We start from the raw sequence: 12468 nt of genomic DNA on the forward strand, positions 1-12468 counted from the left end.
GCAGTCTGGATACACACATTGAATGGCATGGATGCCAGATCTTCAGACATGGTTCAGTGAGTACCATTGACCCTTAGTGTTCTCATACTGGCCATATCAGCTGTGCAGGCTGTGGTACCCTTACAGCACAGGACCAGCCATACAGCACAGGCCGGTTCATGAACATCGGTGACAGTCTTGATATCAGGTACCTAATCATGGCATACCACCCTCAGCCTCTGTCACTAGGCTTTGCCTTCACTAACTGTTGGCATCTTATTTGGTCACTAATCAGTGGCTCGTATCCCCCTTCTGCATCACTTTGGCTTGTGACATCATGTGTCTTTATTTTGGACTTGGAGTGAGCATAACAATCATTTATCTGACCACTTTGCCTACTATATATGCATACTGCGTGCAGCCGCTTATCCATCCATTTATACATCCATTCCAGCATGCAACCTACAGTATACTCTGTGACCATCGATATCTGCAGTTGTTTTATCATCTGATGGACTGTAGGACATTGATATCTCTATACAGTGGTCTTCTAGTCTCTGCTGCATGCTGTGAGACATGTGCCATTTCAATTCCATGCCCTATTATAGGGTAAGCATACTGTGGCGGACCACCTGGGCTTTGTTGGACTAGTTATGTGCACTCCATGCACTCATTGTGGTTTTAAGGTGTAGTGCCATCTAGACCACGGTCCTTGTTAATCATATTTTGATCCCCATCTACATGCAGGTGCATTGGCAGGGGTAATCTGGAGGTTCTTCAAGGGTTACCTATGTCCCAGCTCCTATTGGGAGGGATTGAGGTAGTGTGTGGGTGGGCCACGGTTTTTAGGGGGTTGGCTGGTGGGCATGTGAGGGAGGGAGGTAAGGAGGTACATGGGATTTGTGATGCTGTTTATTATTGAATTGGTACTAATAAACTTATGTTATATAATATATGTTATGTTATGTTATGTTATGTTATGTTATGTTATGTTATATAATAACTCTTTTGTTATTTTGGTTTATGTTTGATGCAATGTTCTTATGTGATGACACCCACCTTTTAAGCTAGGGAAGCACCACCTCAATATTAACACAATTACAGGGCTCCCAAAACCAACATTTTTTTTGGTGTAGTGTGTAGACTTGTTGCCAGAACCTGGAGCAACAAAAGTGTTAGCTCTGAAAGATGAAGCCTGAACATGAATTGGCTGAGGTGCTGGCGGACTCTGATTGGCTTCATGCCAATGACCTTGCATAGGGGAGAAAACCTGGCACTGGAGCATTGAACAAGTGAGTGTGATATTACCATTTTTTTCTTACAGAACTTCCCCAGTTGCCGAAGTCCAGATTTCAAGGGGAAGCAAAGATAAAACTTCTTTACCACGAGAGGTGCTTAAATATCAGAAGCTGGGACCCAGGACCTTTCTTCAAGACTGAACCCCTTTCAATCAATCATGTTTTGTAGCTTCCTATAAGAGAATTTGGAGTCCAAAATTTGGCGAACCTCAAATTCTTGAGACGGGTTGGCAGGAGGAACTAAGGATTAAGGGCAAGAAAACTTGTTCAAGACAAACGGTTTAAGGATTGACAAACTGTAGGAAGCTGAGAATCTTATAACATAAAGACCAATGTACCGCGGAGCAAATTTCTTAGATGGGACTTTGTACCTTGCAAAACAAACCTTGTCCTTGGGTTGAAGGAACCTTTTACCATTGGCAGTCAGTGAATCGTTTGTGTCTACCAGCAGATAGCTGAAGCTGAGGCTGGATTTGGGACCAGATCTGGTTCATATTTTTTCTATAAAGCATTCAGGGCAGGAGCTTCTGGAGCACAACAGAATATGTGGGTGTCTATCATAAATAATGAAAAAGGAGAATCGTGCGTACTGGTATTATTATAAATATTATTGGCAAACTCTGCCAACAGCAGAAGGACAACCAAGTTGTCCTGATGGGCAGGCAAAAAAGTTTGGAGGAATTGCTCAAGAGACTGAAAACTGTAGTGATACCTCCAAGGATTTATAAAGGCTGTGGTTGGATACTATAGATGTTGGCATCCTATGGATTTTGAAAATCTCTCGAATAAAGATTGGTACCAAAGTTATTGTTGAAGGCAATGATGGGAAAGGTATGAAATAGGCTATCTTGGATTATCGATGTACAACTACCCAAACCACAGTACAGCTTTCAGTTGGAGGCAGGTCTGTAATGAAGTCCATACCTATATGGCACCAGTGTTCTTCAGGAACAGGCAGAGGTAGAAGGGGCCCTTTAGAAGCTTGAGTGGAAGATTTAGGCACAGACTGTACAGGCTTTAGCATGCTCTTCCACAACCTTGCAGAGCCCAGGCCAGCAGTATTTGGCTGAAGAGGAGAACAAAGTTTCTAAGGACCCCAGGGTGTCTGGAAAATTGTGCTCATTAGCCTAGCTTGGAAGTTTGGTGCATAGCTCCACAGATACAAACATTTTGCCTGGAGGAACACCAGGACTCAAGTAGGAAGAATAATAAACTCTGCCTCATTATAAGTTTCATTATCTTGCATGTCAAAGCAATGGGAAAGACCACCTGCATGAGAAATAACTGTCCCCAGTTTAAATATAATGACAAAATCAAGCTGAGAAAAGAATCAGGACCAATGGGCTTGCTTGGGGTTCAAGCAATGTGCAGACTAATAGTATTGCAGGTTCTTTTCATCTGTGTAGATTGTGATCTAATGAGGCAAACCTTCCAGGAGCTAACACTACACTTCTAGGGTCAGTTTTACTGCATGAAATTCCCAATCTTGAATGGAGTAGTTTTTCTGGGTTGTGGAAAAGTTCATTCAGAAAAGGGCTTTAGGTGCCTAACTCAAATTGAGAACTGGAAAAGGACTGCTCCAACCCCTACAGAGGAGGCATCAATGGAAAAAGGCTTAGTAATGGCAAGCCTCAAGAGAGCAGGGACAGAAAGGGAAGGGAGAGGGAGGGGCACCAAGAGGCAACTCGCGAGCGCTCTGTAAACATTAGCATGTCTCTGAAGGAGAACATACAGGTTCTGGGGTCTGTGACTTCTGTGAAGACCACTGCAGCCAAAGATGCACGGGAGCCAACAAGAGGACCACTCGAGCCGCTGTTGTCTTACTTCTGGAGCACCGCTGACTTGACAGGAAAGCAGGAGCTTGTGGCTAATGTGGATACGCATTTCAAAGGCAGAAATCTGCCTTCTTCCTTAGACAGAAATGAATGCTTGTTTTAGAGTAAGGGTTGTGATTGAGGCTACAAGTAAAAGTAGTGATGAATAAACTGCAGAATGCAGATAATAGTTTGTGAAACCCAGGGGCCTTAATGCTGCTAGACAAGGTCTATTTGAATAGAATACATTATTGGAGACATTACAGTCCAGGAAAGGTACTTATGGTTATTCAAAGAGACAATATTCCACATTAGGGTAGACCCCATTGTCCTGAAAGTAGCATGGTATGGACATGCTGTTTGTGAGCAGGGAGACATGGAAAAAAAGATGAAAATGTCATACAAATATTTGACCGCACACAAAGAAGAAGATACTGGAAAATTGCTAAGGTGTTGAACAGGCCAAGCGCCATTACAAGATAAACATATTGGCCATCCCTTGTGTTGAAAGGACAAAAAATGTAAGTCACACTCCAAAACTTGGCTTTTCCTTCTGAGGTTGTTTTCGAAAAAGGAAGTTTGATTTCGATGGAGACATGAATGTGTGCATTTTTTAAATTATGAAACATAGAAAGAAGAGCTGAGTTTTGGGGTGCAATTTACATTTTTTATATATACTTTTCATGGAAAGTGGAGACGAGCTGTAGTAGCCAGTGCCTGGGTTGTTTGTGTGGGATAAAAGGAGCCTGTCTGAAGTGGAGCCATGGGTTTGGGTACATGCCTTGTGTTGAACACCAATTTCCATTTATCGCCTTCCTTTGTGCAAATTTGTTGGTAAGCTCTCTGCAAATCTATTTTCAAGAAGATTTGGGCCCCACAAAGACGGTCAGACAGCCTAGTACTCAGTGGCAATGGGTAAAGTTTTTTATTGTGATGCCACTCAGGCCTCAATAATCTATGCTAGATATATGATAGATGGACATAGAAAAGAGAGGTGAGAATAATAGTGTAATGTGCCTCCATCAAGACACACTAAACGTGAAAGATTTCTGATCACTGTGGACATTGTTTCGAAACATGTACTTTTTGGCCACAATAGATGCAGAGTGCCCGAGACCAGCATCTGGTTCTTCCTGTAAGTGAGAGGCATGAGCAGCCCAGTTGCATTGGGGGAGCCAGTGTGGCAGTCCTAGGTGGTGTCCTTAAAAATCCTCTGCTAGGCCCTGCCAAAAAATAACTGTAAGAGCTTCATTTTTCAAGGATGACAAACTGCCCCGCCATAAGGATATCTTGATGGAGCCAAAGGAGGGCACTTGCTGTAGAGGAGGCTTGAGCCAGTTTGTCTAAGATTTCCCTGAAGAAGGTTAAGAATGCTGTTATGCTGTTAGAAATGGGATCAAGTCTTTCCCACAGTAGAGTGGCCCAGGACGAAGCATACCTAGAGAGCAGGACACAATATAAGCTACCTTAGTGCAGTGAGAAGGGAAATGTTGAAGCTGTAGTTCAAAGTGAATGTGACATGGGCTCACAAAGTAGCGGCAGGCCTTGAATCTCTGGAAAAGCGAGAAGGTGGCTGCAAAAGTGGAGGAGACACCATTGAGGGCACTGATTGCTGGACAGGAAGTAACAGAGATGGGGTGGCCATTCAGCAAAGCAGGTTTGTATTTGATCCAGGATATTTGTGACCAAAAAGAGGTGACACAGCATCTGAACCTGGCTCGCCTCAAAGGCAATAGGGCAAGGAGAATGGTGTTGATGTGGGAATCTCTCATTGTCTTCTCCCGGCGGGGAAGGGTGGGGGGAGCCATCCCCACCAGGAGAGGACAGTGATTATTGTTAGTGGTTATAGCAGCTACTAGCAATAATCGCAGGTAAAACCCAGCATTCTGGTTGTACCCAAGTTGATTAATCGATCAACTTGGTACATTCAGCCTGCCCATACACAGAGAACCATGCATGGCCAGCCTTTACTAGAGTGTGGTTGTTTCCTCTGTGGAAATTAGGAATGGCTGATTTCAGCACAGACTCCCTAAGACTGTTTGTGTCACAGAGCAGGTGCACATTCAAGTGAGATTTAGAATTTGGGCCAAAGACTTCCTCCTGGATCTAGAGATGAATTTTTCCCATTAGGCACTATGTTATTTCAGATCTGAGCTAACAATTTTCATGAGGGAATAAGGAGGGAGTAACAATAAGGTAAAGTTTACTTTGAGGTGAAAGATCCACTGTAAGTGGTTTTAGTGCTATAGTAATTGAAGATCAATAGTGGATTTAGTTTTACGTAAAAGATTTAGAATGTCCCCTGCATTTCACAATGCATTACATGTACCATACTGATCTGTACTGAGGAGCACACATTGTGGATCAGGTTACCTTTTATATTGAGTGTCTCAAGGTTTGGGGCTTCCATGCTGCTTAGGCAAAAAAATGCATAGGTACCTTGTGGTCACTACTTCTATTTTAATACTTTACCATCACAATTCTTACTTGACAGGTTTGCCCTGAGGTTGAAAAAATATCTTGTCACAAAAGGTTGTAAAATGACTTGTGTAATAATACAGAAAAATTCCAGTTCTAAAATCTAATATATGTACAAGGCACTGTGTTATTAAAATAATCAAATTATTAATCTTCAGACAGAATGAAAATTATTTAGGAGAAAGTCACACAACGTCATTATTTTACAGCCTGTTGTTCATGTTTCATCTTCCCTTCTTTTTTTTTATTTCTTATGCCATGCCATTTATGTTTGATGAATAAAATAACAAAACAGTGACTCCTTTTGAAATTGGTGAACTCTACTGTTTGTATACTAAAAAAAAAGCTGTGAGTGACAACAACAATGAAGGGGACATCAATCACAACACAAAACAAATTAGTTACATAAAATCTGCTGTAAAATATAGTGAAACATCTCAACAGACAAAAACAGGGTTTGTATTAGCGTAATACAAGTGAGTGATTTGAGTGGCACAGACTCAATCAGGTATTTGGCAGCAGAGATGCTTTGAGTAGCAAATATATGTAAAGTCATTACACAGTTCACTGAAAAGCAGAAATGCATCATTTGCAAATACACTTGAATTGAGTTGCATTTGATCATGCAAGCAGCCCTGGCTTCTTTTAGTTGATAAAGAAATTTTCCATTACAGTCATCAAAATAGCAGCACAGTAACCTACTTTAACATGCACATTATCTTGTTAACGTAGAACTGAATAGCAACATTTTTGCAATGGTCCCCCTTGTACTTCACAATATTACAGTAAATAAAAATTCAGACTTCAGATCGGGAGTTTCTAGTGGTAGACAGAACAACCACAGTGCAGTGTCTGTTTACTAGTTATAACATTGTACATAGACTTCAATGGGCTGTCTGTCATTATGTCCATTAGTTGCTGTACAGACAACCAGTAGCAGTGTATACACCTGGCTAATGGTTGCAAATTACTGTGCAGTGTCAGCTTGGGGAAAGCATTGGAAACAGAGAGGATACACTGCGGATATGGCAACCACCACCATGGAAGCTTATCTAACGTCTCCAGACCAAATGCCTGCACAAAGCCACCACTTTTAGCTTGGTAGCTGACAAAAGCTAGAACTTTACTGGGGCTAAAAGTGAGATCACACAGAACTGTGTGAACCGCATCTCCCCTCCCCGTAAATTGTTTTTGTGTACATATACCTGTACATTTTTGTTTATTACATTACATTACATTTTTGTTACTTCACTACAGACAATACTCTCCTGATGAAGCGGCAAAGCCCTGCAAAACACGTTGACAAAGAGTAATGCATGACTTGTGAGGATCCACTATACTTCTGTTCTCCTTCTTGGAGCACATCCAGTGGTAGCGACATACATGTATTGTTGATATATACCTCTGAACAGCATTAGAACGTATAAAACGTGATTTTTTAATGTAATTTTGGGATATGTATCCTAAATTTTAATATTTTGTATTAAAAAAATATACTTTACTTATAATCAGCTGTGTACTCTGCTCAAATTGGTACCCTGATAGTCCCAATTGTCCTTTTTCCCTTTGTGGTGACCTGTTGGGGACAGGTTCCCATGTACCAACTTTCTCAAATCATTTTCGATGATGGTACCCTTTTCCCCATGTATTTGTAACTACTATGAGGCTTAAAACTTTATTTATAATGTAAGGTACCTACAGTGTATTTCCACTATCTGCTATCTGTATAAAGCCCAACCCAAGAATAGATAATTGTAATGTCTATTGTTGATGTCCCACATTTATACACTTTTAGGGAGTTTGGTACTACACATGTGCACATGCTACTGTATGAATATTCACACATATGTGGAAATTGTCATACAACAGCATAACATACAGGATTTGTTTTGTCTTTTAGCTTGGCACATGCCTGTTTAACTGTTTTGTGAGCTAGTCATATTTTTTTAATTTCAGGTGACTATGTGTTTGGTGCGCCCATTATGTGATGCACCTTACAGGTACAGGGGCATGAAAGCAACACTATTTGGATGCTTAACATGCACCAATGCACCAGTGCACAATCAGCTAAATAAGAGCTGGGATCACGATTGAACATATAAGTGAAATTTTCCCATGTTCAAAGACACAGTGAGCATGTGATTCAACCATAGCCGTGTGGTTTATCCTTGCTCATGTTTATTTTATTTAGTAAATCATCTTCACTGTTTGTAGCTGTTATGGTTTGTAGTGTATCTCTGATATGCATCCAGATTTGTTAAAAAGCAATGCTGATACATGGTCTTCCTGTATTAAACACAGTTGTTGTCTTTTCTTTTCCTGAGTTTTAGTTAAGGCGTGTTTACACATGCACATTGTGATAACATATGGTAAAGTGCATAGGTTACTGCAATGCATGCTAATGCACTATTTGGGCATCGGTACATTGCAATGTCATTGTTTTTCCATTGTGCACTGGGATGCAGCCCCCCCCCACCCCCCCATGCACCACAGAAGCTCTACAATACAATATATTTGTCATAGCGCATGGCAAGAAAGTGCAGAAAGCAATAAGGCCCGTTCATATTAAATGAGTTGACAAACACAATGCCCTTGAATGTATGAAAACACTCTTAGCTGTTTCATCCAAATGTGTGGATGTACACCATGTGTTATATTTATGTGTGCCCACTTCTCTTTCCTGTGTCACAAAATGGCTATCGCAACTACCGATTTTATTAATTTATTCCTCTGTCTAGTAAAGAACACTGCCATTGTTCTGTTCCATTTGTATGTCATGTTTAATGTGTTCTATTCATCTATATTAGGTTGCTATGGTTTATGTATGCTAACATCTAGTGGTTTTGGGCCAGCTTGATTACTGATGTGATTTGGTATCTCCCTCTGCCCTCCTCTCTTGTTTAGTACTAGTAAGTTCAGTCCCAAACAGACCCTCCCTGCTTCTTCCATGTTCCCTCAAACAGTGTTAGTCCTTTGCAGACACAAGGCTTCAAAAAGTCATTATCTTCTTAAAATTATGAAGACTGGAAAAAACATCCTCTGTACTGCAATTGTCCAAAGTAAAATTGTGTTGCATTCAACTTCTGTGTCTTATTGAAGAGTTAAGCTGCCTATGGATGGTACTAAGTCAGCAGGTAACCATATAGTCAGGAAAGACTGTGTGTAAGGTATGTCAATGCTTAAAATGGAATTTGACACAAAACAACTATGCCGACACAAAGCGGTATTAAACCCAAAACCAAAAATCTAATACGAGGTGTGTCTACTAAATAAATAAATAAATAATTTATATGTATTACAAATGTAATGTTTGCCCCCTTCAATATAATCCCCATTTGCACTAATACATTGCTGCAGTCTTGTTTTCCACTGGTCGAAGGCATGGAGAAAATCTATTTCTGTCAGCTGTTTCAACACATCTTTTTTCTTTACAGCATCAACTGACTCAAAACGTGTCTCTTTAAGCACTGATTTCACTTTTGGGAATTCATCCTCACGTCCCTCGCTGAATCTTTTGTGCCACTCAAACACACGCGCGCGAGACAGGCCGTCATTCCTATAAGCTGTAGTAAGCATTTGAAAACATTCTGTTGGTGTTGTGTGCAATTTTACTATAAATTTCAAATTGACACGTTGTTCAACTTTTAAACTGATCATTTTTTCGGCACACTACAGGAAACACAACCAAACTAAATAGCGACAATCAATCAACTGAACGTCATAGAGTGTTGGTGCTTGTCATTCAGGTTCAAACATGTTCACCACGCATGCAGTTATAACCGGTTCTGACTGCTTTGTTTACTAGGTGGTATCACAGTCTCGTTATTTAATAGACATACCTCATATATCATTAAATATAGTAAGTATGAAAATTCAGCAATTTATTCATATAACAACAATTACATTTAAACAGCATTTATATATGGTAAAAATACTTTCTGTCAATGACAAGGCTATATATACATTATCTCTGTTCTTGAACTAGTACATTTTGTTTCTACTTCTCCCAGGTATTGAGATACCACATGGGCGCAACTTTTTCACAGCTTAGCCACATAGGGGAATTCAAAATCCAAGGTGCATCTTCAGGGGAATTTTTGGAGGGCCTGTAGCACCAGGACAGTGGACAATGCGGACTGAAAATGAAAATGTATTTTTTTTTACACAAAGTTGTCAATAATAGGCTATTTCTAACACACCATAGGTATACTTAAAATTACAAACCAAAACACATGCTGCCACACCTTCCAAATAAACAACATATAAGAGTTTTCCATGTTTGGACTGATTATGTACCAAACATTGTATCTTTTGTATCACACAAATCAATCAATTGTTTTAAAACCTATGTACTTGTTGTATTACGGTCACTTGATAGTTTTTTTTAGACTTTTTTGTGGTTGTATTCCATATGTTCAAAGAGAGATCACACAAATACATATAAGTATAACATTTATTAAAAGTCATGACAGATACAGATAATATTAGAAAATATGACAAGAATACATCACTAAAGATGCTGTTTCGCCACAGAGTCCCATATGCATATGCAGCGTGGCACACAGGTGATCACAGACGTATGCACGATTGCAAGCTCTAAAGACGAGACTGAATGTTCCAAGTGAAAACTGTAGTATATAGACTTGTGTGAAAAGAATGGACAACCCCAAGCCAACTCCCTTTGTAAGCAACTAAATGATCTTTAAGGACTTGGTCAGTTTGCAGTAACATTCCTTTGGTATGAGTCAACTAAAGTTACCATCCTTGTCTTGTATAGCCCCTTAACCAGGTTTAGAATTCATTATTAGTGATAGTGATAGTGTGAGCCAACAATATGAGCCAACAATAATAAGGAAATATAAAATATCCAATTTCCCCATCAGTACTGTAATGGCCACCTCTATACAAGAGGTCAGGGAATATATCTTAGTAAAGCATCACCTATAGCAGTTCCTGTTCCTATAAGCCAAGGAATCGTGGCTTACTGGTAGGTGTTTGCCCCCAGGAATGCCCTGTTCACTGGCCAGAAAGTACAGGAGGGTGAAGAAAGAGTGTACAAAAGAGTTCCTGCAGTTCCAGGAGTGCAGTTGTCTGTGAAGGGTGGCTGGGACTGGTGTCTCACAGGAACATAGTCAGTCAGACGTGCAGATGGGTCAGTTCAAGTGGCAGGCAGAGACATGGTCAGCAAACAGACAAAGGAATGGTCAGGCAGTAGATAGAAACATGGTCAATAAACAGTCCAGGGCCAGTACAGGCGGCAGGCAGAGGCAACACTGGTGTGACGGTGATCAGGAACACTGTTGCTGACTGCACTGACCTGGTGACACTGGGATTTGTGTAGGGGTGATCAGGAACATTGTTGCCTGCTCACACTGGTCTGGTGACACTGGGTGCTAGTGTGGCAGAAATCAAGAACACTGTTGCTGACTTACACTTTTCTGCTGACACTGGGACTGGTATGGGACAATCAGGGACACCTTTGCTGGCCTACACTGGTCTGGTGACACAGCAGCTGGCGTGGCAGTGATAAGGGACACTGTTGCTGGCATTGGTCTGATGACATTGGGACTGGTGTGGCGATGATCAGGAAAACTGTTGCTGGCTGCACTGGTTTGGTGTGGTGCCAATCAGGAATGCTGATTCTAGCTATACTGGTCTTGCAACACTGGTGTGGTGTTGATCAGAAACAGTGTGAATTGCTGCACCATTAGGGCTCATTCTCACCTTGTGGTTTTACTGCCTCTCAACCACTACCCCTTTAGCTGCAGGGGCAGCAGCTGGGGGTGTACATATACCATGTCTATGATGCTTTGTTTGCAGCTGTGACATTAATTATACCCCTTGTATGGGCACCAATAGCAGCAATGGAAGTGTTTGTGCGGGGTCCAAGGGGTTACATACAACGCCTCCTCACCACCTGTCAAATGATCTCTGAAGAGCCATCCAAACATGGATGGCATTTTAGAGAACATTGCACATGTGAACAAGCCCTTACTGTGACACTATGACTGGTGTGCCAGTGATCAGGGACACTGTGACTGGTGCGGTGGTAACTAGGGACACTGGGGTTGATTTACTAAAACTGGAACATGCAAAATCTGGTGCAGCTGTGCATGGAAACCAATCAGCTTTCAGGTTTTATTCTCAAAGCTTAATTGAACTAGCAGTAGTTAGAAGCTGATTGGCTACCATGCACTGCTACACTAGATTCTGAGTGCTCCTGTTTTAGTAAATTCCCCACTGTGACTGGTATGGTGAATACAGTAATATCAGAGCAGCTGTACATTATACATGATCACAGCCACAGCATACAATGTCACCATTGCGACACTATACTTGCTGTAGTGACAGTACATACAGGCACCAGAACAGTGCAGTGTCACTCTACTACTCTGGGGGGAAGGGGAGGGGGGGTGATCAGGTTTACTGTACAGCCATGATGAATAACAAATAGTTGGAAATAATGAAAAATAAAAGATAAAAAAGTAGCGGGACTTTATATAAACACACGGGAGCAAGAATAAAATTGATAGCTTTTAATGGATTCAAATTGTCATAGAGTTTTTGTATTCAAATAATTCAATGCATGATGCTATATAAAACTATTCGTACAACTACTACAATTCATTGGAGCCAGAAAAAATATACATACATACATATTCCAACAAGGAATCAATACATGTTATATAATATAAAAACATTTAAAGCATGAATGCATGATTGAATGGAGAAAATAATCATATATGAAAAACAAAAAAAAGGGGGGTTATTTAGGAAGGAGGAAACCAATTAATATGGAACGGCCTGACCAGATGCATCATTGTGTACACTAGGTTGATGTTGGCTCTACGCGTTTCAAGGTTTTTAACCTATCATCAGGAGCAAGGAACCATAGTGAT

This window comes from Aquarana catesbeiana, linkage group LG02, assembly GCF_042186555.1.
Source record: "Aquarana catesbeiana isolate 2022-GZ linkage group LG02, ASM4218655v1, whole genome shotgun sequence".
Classification (NCBI taxonomy): domain Eukaryota; kingdom Metazoa; phylum Chordata; class Amphibia; order Anura; family Ranidae; genus Aquarana; species Aquarana catesbeiana.